Genomic DNA, 10,298 nt, shown 5'->3' on the forward strand with positions numbered 1-10,298 from the left:
TTAATCTGAGTAGGGGGAAATAATGACCTAAGGGAGGGCTTTATAACCCATCCAGATGCTGCCCAACAGGCTTGTGTATTGGATACTGGATATCTCTGATGTTTAGCATGAAAAACCGTTACAAATTAATGTCCTATTATTATTTTTTCTCCAAAGGGCTCCTGAAATGCCGAAAGCCAACAGCAAAGGTCCTCCCCATCGTGCCCGTGTTGCGGGCGACTAATCTCCCCGATATGACTAGAGATGTAGCGAACCTCACAAAAAAAGTTCGCGAACCCCTTCGTGAACTTCCGCCAAAAAGTGCAAACTTTTGCGAACCCCATAGACTTCAATGGGAAGGCGAACTTTAAAACCTAGAAAAGCCATTTCTGGCCAGAAAACTGATTTTAAAGTTGTTTAAAGGGTGCCACGACCTGGACAGTGACATGCAGGAGGGGGATCAAGGGCAAAAATGTCTCTGAAAAATACGTTGTTGGTTGTTGACACAGCGTTGCGTTTTGTGCTGTAAAGGGCAGAAATCACACTACATTTCTAAACTTGTGTAATAAACTGCTTTAAAACGTCCGGCGCCTACATGCCAATCAAGTCGTGTAAAGGTTACGGCCGGTTCACACGCAAAGACAAAACGCCGCAGTAGTGGATACGGAATATATTATTGCTGGTGGAAAAAACATCGCTCAGGTGATTTTATTGCAATGCAATGTCACTACTATGTGTAACGTGTTTGGTGCACTACTATGTGTAACGTGTTTGGTGCACTACTATGTGTAACGTGTTTGGTGCACTACTATGTGTAACGTGTTTGGTGCACTACTATGTGTAACGTGTTTGGTGCACTACTATGTGTAACGTGTTTGGTGCACTACTATGTGTAACGTGTTTGGTGCACTACTATGTGTAACGTGTTTGGTGCACTACTATGTGTAACGTGTTTGGTGCACTACTATGTGTAACGTGTTTGGTGCACTACTATGTGTAACGTGTTTGGTGCACTACTATGTGTAACGTGTTTGGTGCACTACTATGTGTAACGTGTTTGGTGCACTACTATGTGTAACGTGTTTGGTGCACTACTATGTGTAACGTGTTTGATGCACTACTATGTGTAACGTGTTTGGTGCACTACTATGTGTAACGTGTTTGGTGCACTACTATGTGTAACGTGTTTGATGCACTACTATGAATAACAGCAAACAGCACTGGACACATTAAAGAACAGTAACTTAAATTAAAAAAAAAAAAAATTAATAATAAAAAAAAAGTGATCTCTGGTTGGTGCTGGGGGTGAACTACTAGGAGCAGCACACCAGTCCCCCACAGCTAGACTAATAGCACTCGGCTCTATAAATTACAGTAGCAAAGTAAAAAAACACAAAAAAAAATGATGTGAATGTGTGGTTGGTGCTTAGTGCACTACTATGAGCAGCACACCTGTCTCCAACACACACAGACGGAGCTGCAGTACACAATGAAAAGAAGAGTAACAATAATCAGAAAATAAAAGCAGTCCTTACAAGGACTATTGGGTTACAGCAGATGAGATCAGCAGGACAGCTGTCCCCAGCAGCTACATACAGAGCAGTAGAAAGTAGATTACTAGTCAGCAAAGCTACCTAAACTGTCCCTCAAACCCCTGCACAGCTCTCTCCCTATGCTAACTCATCAAGCACACACAGGCAGAATGTAAAATGGCTGCTGGGCTTCGTTTTATATATGGAAGGGAGTGGTCCGGGGGTGGTCCAGGAGGGAGAGCTGCCTGATTGGCTGCCATGTATCTGCTGGCTCTGGGGGGAGAGGTCAAAATTTGGCTCCAGCTAAGGCGAACCCAAAATTGCGAACTTGCGAACACCCTATTTTCGTGCGAATTAGTTCTCCGGCGAACAGTTCGCTACATCTCTAGATATGACATCCCACTGGAAAAGCGTAAATCGCCGGTGGGATGGCATACACGGCGGCGCAATTGCCGAAGTTGCCTCTTGAGGCAACTTTGGCGATTTCCGCAAATTGCGCCGCCGCATGTGCCATGGCGATTTACATTTTCGCCAGTGGGATGTCGGTGGGATTAGTCGCCCGCAACAAGGGAGATTTGTGGGCGACTAATCTCCCCGTGTGCCAGAGCCCTAAGCAGGAGAATGACCAGCACTGGATCAACTGAAATATTATCTTTATTGTGCTCCACTTGAATTTGATGGTGGAGATTACAGTGGTGGTGGGGCTGTAGTTTCGGTGAAGTCAACTGAATTGACCACAGATTAAAGACTTCAGTTAAATATTTAAAACATTATATAAACAGCTTATATGTAAGATCTTGCCTCATCTAAATAAACCATCATCATAAAAATATCCTTTTTTGTAGTATGTGCCATTGGATAATCCTAAATAGGAAACTGCCATTTTAAGTACTAAGGGCCGCCTCCTGGGATCATAGGACTCACAGTGCACACAAACAAGCCAAGGCACACATACATGCTAGGCCCCATCAGCCAATGAATGGGCAGAGTTCTGCCTTTTGCTCCCACACTACTTCCTGTTACAGTTAGAGCTGCATCACTTCCTGTCAGCTGATCTCTGAGGGAGCACACAGCCCATCACTAAATGGCGGCTCAAGGGAAAGGATGTAAAAGGGCAATATTTACTCATATATATATTCCAGTTTGGCGAGATTCTTTAATAGGTCACTGAATATAATATAAACTGTCTGTTGGTTAAGTATTCATTCTGGGGGTGTAGTTTCCCTTTAAACTGAATAAAAAGCAAGAATATGTATTTGTGGAAGGCTCACACATTACGAGAGGCCTGCTAACTAATGGTTATTTATTTCCCCCCTTTGTATTAATAACAAATTAGTACAAAACTTGGCGTGAAAGATGGGAAGAGGGAACATTTCCCTATAGATAGACAAGAGAAATGAATTTTGATTCGTGGGGTTCTGTGGAGCAAAATATTGATATTGCATTGGGCGCTGGGCGTTGGGCGCTGGGCCTTGCTCTAACATGGCCCCCCACCTCTGGCCAAGCTCTATTAGTTTCATGGGATTTAGGTCGGTTATAGATGAGAAAAACCACTCGAGCTGTAGGAATGGAATTACAGCTCCGGCGCCGGCAAAGCTCCCACCCAATCCCACACTTCATTGCAGCCGACGCATTCTCTCCCGTACGTTTGTAACCCTCGCATGGAGCCAACGCTTCCCCAATGCTTTTTCCCTTCTGAGTGAAATTGACTGATTGTAGGTTTGTATTTGCAGACTTGTGAGGTGAGAAGAGATGCGCAATATACAGTATAACAGATGCTGCTTAGTCATGGGATACACGGATATTGCCAGTACCCAGTAAAGTCTAATACTGTTCAATACACTTTTTCCCAGCCCTTCAGAACCAGCACCCACATAATGGAAGAGGATCCTCCAATAGAAATCGTGACTGGTCTGTTAGTGTCATGTGATCATTGCTGGGGGCAATTAACAGGCAGGTTCCTGTATGGTTACTGTATGATATTCTCAAGCCAGGATATCTCCCTATGTTATAAATGACTTAGGGGAGGGTATTATGAGTAATGTATCAGTGTTTGCAGATGGCACAAAACTCTGCAGACCAGTCAATTCTATCCAGGATGTGGCAACTTGCAGCAGGATCTTGGCCAACTGGCAATCTGGGCGGCTAAGTGGCAGATGAGATTTAATGTGGATAAATGTAAGGTCATGCACCTGGGATGTAAAAATATGCCCCCACTTATACCCTTAATGGGACTGCACTGGGCAAATCCCTAATGGAGAAGGACCTTGGAGTCCTTGTAGATAATAAACTTGGCTGTAGCAAGCAATGCCAGGCAGCAGCTGCAAGGGCAAACAGGGTTTTGAGCTGTATTAAAAGGGGTATAGATTCACGGGAGGAGGGGGTTATTCTTCCCCTTTACAGAGCGCTGGTAAGGCCCCATCTAGAATATGCTGTTCAGTTTTGGTCTCCAGTGCTCAAACGGGACATTATTGAGTTAGAGAGGGTCCAGAGAAGGGCAACTAAGCTGGTAAAGGGTATGGGAAGTCTCAGTTATGGGGAAAGACTGGCCCAGTTGGGTTTGTTTACACTGGAGAAGAGGTGCTTAAGAGGTGACATGATAACTATGTATAAATATATAAGGGGATCATATAATAACCTCTCTAATGTTTTATTTACCAGTAGGGCCTTCCAACGGACACGAGGGCACCCACTCCGTTTAGAAGAAGGGAAGTTCCATTTAAATATTCGGAAAGGATTTGTTACAGTGAGAGCTGGGAAGTTGTGAGGGGACGGGTCCGATTGCCATCTTGGCGTCAGGAAGGAATTTTTCCCCCTCTGCGGCAAATTAGAGAGGCTTCAGATGGGGTTTCGGAGGGCCCACACAACACTTATTTTAATGGCTACAGACAGACAGATAGACAGACAGACAGATAGACAGATAGACAGATAGATGGATAGATAGATAGACAGACAGACAGATAGATAGACAGATAGACAGATAGATAGACAGATAGATAGACAGATAGATAGACAGATAGATAGATAGATAGATAGATAGATAGATAGATAGATAGATAGATAGATAGACAGACAGACAGACAGACAGACAGACAGACAGACAGATAGACAGACAGATAGACAGATATAGATAGATAGATAGATAGATAGACAGACAGACAGACAGACAGACAGACAGACAGATAGATAGATAGATACCTTGGCATGACTTTAGCTTCATCATGTTGGTGCCTTGTTACCTTGCCTTACTCATACTTTGTGCAGCAAAAGGTTAAACCTGACTTTGGGCCCAGTTACAGTATCAGGCCTATGTCAGCGATCGCCAGGGGCAACGGATCTCCTTATTACATGCACACAAGTGCTTCTTTGTAAAGTAAAAGCATTAATATAAATATGTAATGTGGATACTTTGTTAGCGACACTGCCTTTTTGAAAGGGTTTTTTTTCCCAGCCATTAACAGATGTCATTATGATAAACATAGCCATTTGCTAGAAAGTAGAAGTATAATGCGCGGCGTTTCTGTGGGGGTTTGGGGTTAATCTATTTTCATACTTGGCAGTGGGTTTGATGTGCGCAATAGGCTTGATATAGGTCCGTAATAAGGAATATCGTGCGTAGGCCCCAGAGATGGAAATGCATTGGCTTCTCTGTACTTATCATTGCTAGAATACTCTGAACTTGCTCTGGGGCTTTTAAAAGTAGCATGAAAGGAGTAATTCCTGCCTCCATAAAGAGCAGTGATCCCCAACCAGAGGCTCAGGGGAACATGTTGCTCCCCAACCCTTGGATGTTGCTCCCCGTAGCCTCAAAGCAGGGGCTTCTTTTTTTGAATTCCTGGCTTGGCACAAGTTTTGGTTGCATAAAAACCAGGTGTACTGCCAAACAGAGCCTCCTATAGGCTGCCAGTCCACATAGGAACTACCAAATAGCCAATCACAGCCCTTATTTGGTACCCCCAACATTTTTCATGCTTGTGTTGCTCCCCAACTCTTTTACATTTGAATGTGGCTTACGTATAGAAATAAACAAAAGGAATTCTGGGAGTTTATCCTATAGGCTAAAGCTCACCCACTGGGTTTAAAGCAGAAGCTGGGATACTAGCTGATCAGATTCCCAACTACAGACCTTGAGGCTCATCAGTGTAGTGCAGGGTTTCCTGATCAGCTCAGGTAGCCACCATGTGGTTTCAAAAACAAGTCATTAAGGTTGAGGAGACAACAGATACAAATAAACAAAAGGAATTCTGGCAGCGAATTCCAAACTCCTAAAACAAAATCTCATTTACATGGGTTTATCCTATAGGCTAATAGGTAGAAAAGGTTGGGGATCCCTGATATAGAGAATGGAGCTGGCGTGACCCTATCTCATGTAGCTCTCTCCTGCTAAGTGCCAGGCAGTCTCTGTTGGAAGCAATAGGCAGCAACTGTCATGGCACCATTTATCCCTGGCATTGCCAATATCCAGTGCCTAGAAATGGAAACCTGGCACTTTGTGTCTTCAAAGACTTGTGTTGCCAGAGCCATGACTGCAGTTTTCTCAAGTAAGTTGCCACTTGGCATTCACTCATCTGCCCACAGCCCTGGATTCCCCTAACACCCCACCCGTTTCACTCGCTTTACTAACAAGGTGGGAATGGGATGAGTGATAGTAGGAAAGCCAATACTTCAACCCCTATCCTTTTATACAGTTAGCGGAAGTCCCTAAATCCAGTCTATATCAGTATATCACTGAGCACCATAATATTCCTTCCCCAGGAAAATGCTGCTCTTGGTAAACGTTTCGTTCCCTCCCTCCTAGGGGAACATTTTACCACGTTCCTACACTTGCTCAGGGGGTGCCATACAATTCCTACTCATGTCAATGCTCTTATGAAATAAACAGCAATAATCAAGCGCATCCCATTGCGCCAACACAGCATTCATCATAACAAACAGTTACTTTAGAACCCAATAAAGACTAAACCATCGTATTTCTCTTTGCAGAATATATTCCTCTCTTCAGTATAACCACAGGAATAAAGCAGGGGCTGCCTTCTGTGAATGCCCATTTATTTCTTCTCAACCGTTAGTGTCAATATAAATGGTAGATGGCATCATCCTTGCATTTAATGAGAGATATCTTCTAATGTATTTTAGCATCACGCCAGCATTTTCTTTATTAAGATTGCAATCTAATGTCAAACAGTCCTCAGACTGTAACTGCGGGCTAATAATAACGCCGGGGTGGGCCCTTCATTGTATTTTTTTCTATCGAAGGAAAAGAAGACGCTTTTTCAGCAGCTGCAAATTATGTATGTCTTGGAATGAAGGATTTAGTCAATATAAATGTAAAGTTTAGGTTTAAGTCCCACTTCAGTGCTCAGAAGGGTGTCTGCACTCTGATAGCTGTGGATCTAAAGGTGCTTTATTCCATAAAATAAACCAATGTTTCAACTCCTGCTCAGGTCTTTTTGCAAGGTTCCAGCACTGGTGAAATTCTGCCGTCACCCCGCTATGGGTTAAGGTCACTCCTGGACAGAAAATACCCACCCTTATTGTCCTTCGGAAGGACCCACAGGCCCCTCCACTGCTTTGGTCTCCCCTATAGGGGAACTAGCTCCAAAGTTTATGCTCTGTGTGTCATCAAAACATTTTGTGTCAGGAAAACCACACCCCAATCCCAAACCACAAAACCATAACCCGCACCCAACCCTAACCCACAAAACCATAACCTGCACCCAACCCTAACCCACAAAACCATAACCCGCACCCAACCCTAACCCACAAAACCATAACTCGCACCCAACCCTAACCCACAAAACCTTAACCCGCACCCAACCCTAACCCACAAAACCGTAACCCGCACCCAACCCTAACCCACAAAACCATAATCCGCACCCAACCCTAACCCACAAAACCATAACCTGCACCCAACCCTAACCCACAAAACCATAACCCGCACCCAACCCCAACCCACAAAACCATAACCCGCACCCAACCCTAACCAACAAAACCATAACCCGCACCCAACCCTAACCCACAAAACCATAACCCGCACCCAACCCCATCCCACAAAACCATAACCTGCACCCAACCCTAACCCCCAAAACCATAACCCGCACCCTAACCCACAAAACCATAACCTGCACCCAACCCTAACCCACAAAACCATAACCTGCACCCAACCCTAACCCACAAAACCATAACCCACTCCCAACCCTAACCCACAAAACCATAACCCGCACCCAACCCTAACCCACAAAACCATAACCTGCACCCAACCCTAACCCACAAAACACTAACCCATGCCCAACCCTAACCCGCACCCAGCCCTAACTCACAAAACCATAATGCACACCCAACCCTAACCCACAAACTTTAACCCGCACCCAACCCTAACCCACAAAACCAAAACCCAAACCCTAACCCACAAAACCATAACCCGCACCCAACTCTAACCCACAAAACCATAACCCGCACCCAACCCTAACCCACAAAACCATAACCCGCACCCAGTCCTAACCCACAAAACCATAACCCACTCCCAACCCTAACCCACAAAACCATAACCCACTCCCAACCCTAACCCACAAAACCTTAACCCGCACCCTAACCCACAAAACCTTAACCTGCACCCAACCCTAACCCACAAAACCATAACCCACTCCCAACCCTAACCCACAAAACCTTAACCCACACGCAACCCTAACCCACAAAACCATAACCACAACCCTAACCAACAAAACCATAACCCGCACCCAACCCTAACCCACAAAACCATAACCCTAACCCACAAAACCATAACCCGCACCCAACCCTAACCCACAAAACCATAACCCTAACCCACAAAACCATAACCCGCACCCAACCCTAACCCACAAAACCATAACCCTAACCCACAAAACCATAACCCGCACCCAACCCTAACCCACAAAACCATAACCCTAACCCACAAAACCATAACCCGCACCCAACCCTAACCCACAAAACCTTAACCTTAACCTTACAATCTAGGTTGTTCACTCACGCTATGGGCAGTTTAGTCAAAAGCCACTTTAGTACCCGGAAGAAAAATACTGCACGCGTAAGTATATTTTCAATGCATTTTTCCCAAATAGGATAAAATGGATAATGATTTTGCTTACGATGGGCTTAAAACCATCTCTTTATAGTACTTGATGTCTTGACTCGCTATATTTAGTTCATTATGTACAAATGCACATAAAAGCAGGAATGTTCTGTTGACGCAGCAAAATAAATGTAAAGATAAACCCTATTACTGTAAAAGAGATATTTACCCTTTATGGTCAAGTTCCTGTCGAGCAGATGACAGAGTTATATTTCTGTAACAGCCGGAGAGCCGCAGGTTACAGACCTTTATACACCGAGTGCCGCCGCTTCATTATTCATATAATAAAATACAATAATCATCGGAGGCAGAGAATATTCACCTATCACGTAACTGTAGCAAACCGAATGGAAATCACTAAACAATCACTTTGTTATAGAAATGCAGCGCTCTGGGCCGCCGTGGTACCTTTAACGGGTTTGACTGAATCTGCGCTGGTCAATAAGGAAGAAATGTGGTTAATGCCACTGAACTGATGCCATTTATCATCGTTTGAGCTTTGATTTAATATGACATTTTCTCAGCGCAATCTATCAAGTTTCTGAAGTATTGATGACAAACATTTATGAAAACAGAGTACGTGAGCAATATTAGCAGCTAGGAATACACTTCTGGTTGCATGGAACCGCAGGCAGTGGTGACCGGCATTCATTATTCACAGGATGAGCATTATTGCAAATGTAGTCTGTAAAGTCAAGATTTGTGGGAAAACTGAAGAGAGAACCACATCTTTACTAAGCAGGATACAGCTCATGGTAGCAACATGGATAATAATAGGCTTTTGTAAGGGAACATGGAGGTATAGTAGGGAGAGATGGTGCCTATAGTAGCAGTGGGGGGATAATAGCCTCTGGGAAGGGACTGGGGCTGTGGGATAGCAGGTATAGTAGGGAGAGATGGTGCCTATAGTAGCAGTGGGGGGATAATAGTCTCTGGGAAGGGACTGGGGCTGTGGGATAGCAGGTATAGTAGGGAGAGATGGTGCCTATAGTAGCAGTGGGGGGATAATAGTCTCTGGGAAGGGACTGTGGCTGTGGGATAGCAGGTATAGTAGGGAGAGATGGCGCCTATAGTAGCAGTGGGGGGATAATAGCCTCTGGGAAGGGACTGGGGCTGTGGGATAGCAGGTATAGTAGGGAGAGATGGTGCCTATAGTAGCAGTGGGATAATAGCCTCTGGGAAGGGACTGGGGCTGTGGGATAGCAGGTATAGTAGGGAGAGATGGTGCCTATAGTAGCAGTGGGGGGATAATAGCCTCTGGGAAGGGACTGGGGCTGTGGGATAGCAGGTATAGTAGGGAGAGATGGTGCCTATAGTAGCAGTGGGGGGATAATAGCCTCTGGGAAGGGACTGGGGCTGTGGGATAGCAAGTATAGTAGGGAGAGATGGTGCCTATAGTAGCAGTGGGGGGATAATAGCCTCTGGGAAGGGACTGGGGCTGTGGGATAGCAAGTATAGTAGGGAGAGATGGTGCCTATAGTAGCAGTGCGGGGCTCCTCATTGGACTGCCTGATATAGGGTTAATTAAAGTCACTGGATCTGCCTTTCCTAGGTCTGAGGTTCACAAACTTTGAGAAATCACGGTCAGTGGATGAGAGTTCAGCCTGAGAGCAACCCTATTTTACTGATACCCCAGCAGGTCTGGACTGGGCCTCGAACTAGGCCTTGGCATTTCAAAC

Source organism: Xenopus tropicalis, chromosome 6 (assembly GCF_000004195.4).
Source record: "Xenopus tropicalis strain Nigerian chromosome 6, UCB_Xtro_10.0, whole genome shotgun sequence".
Taxonomy (NCBI): Eukaryota; Metazoa; Chordata; class Amphibia; order Anura; family Pipidae; genus Xenopus; species Xenopus tropicalis.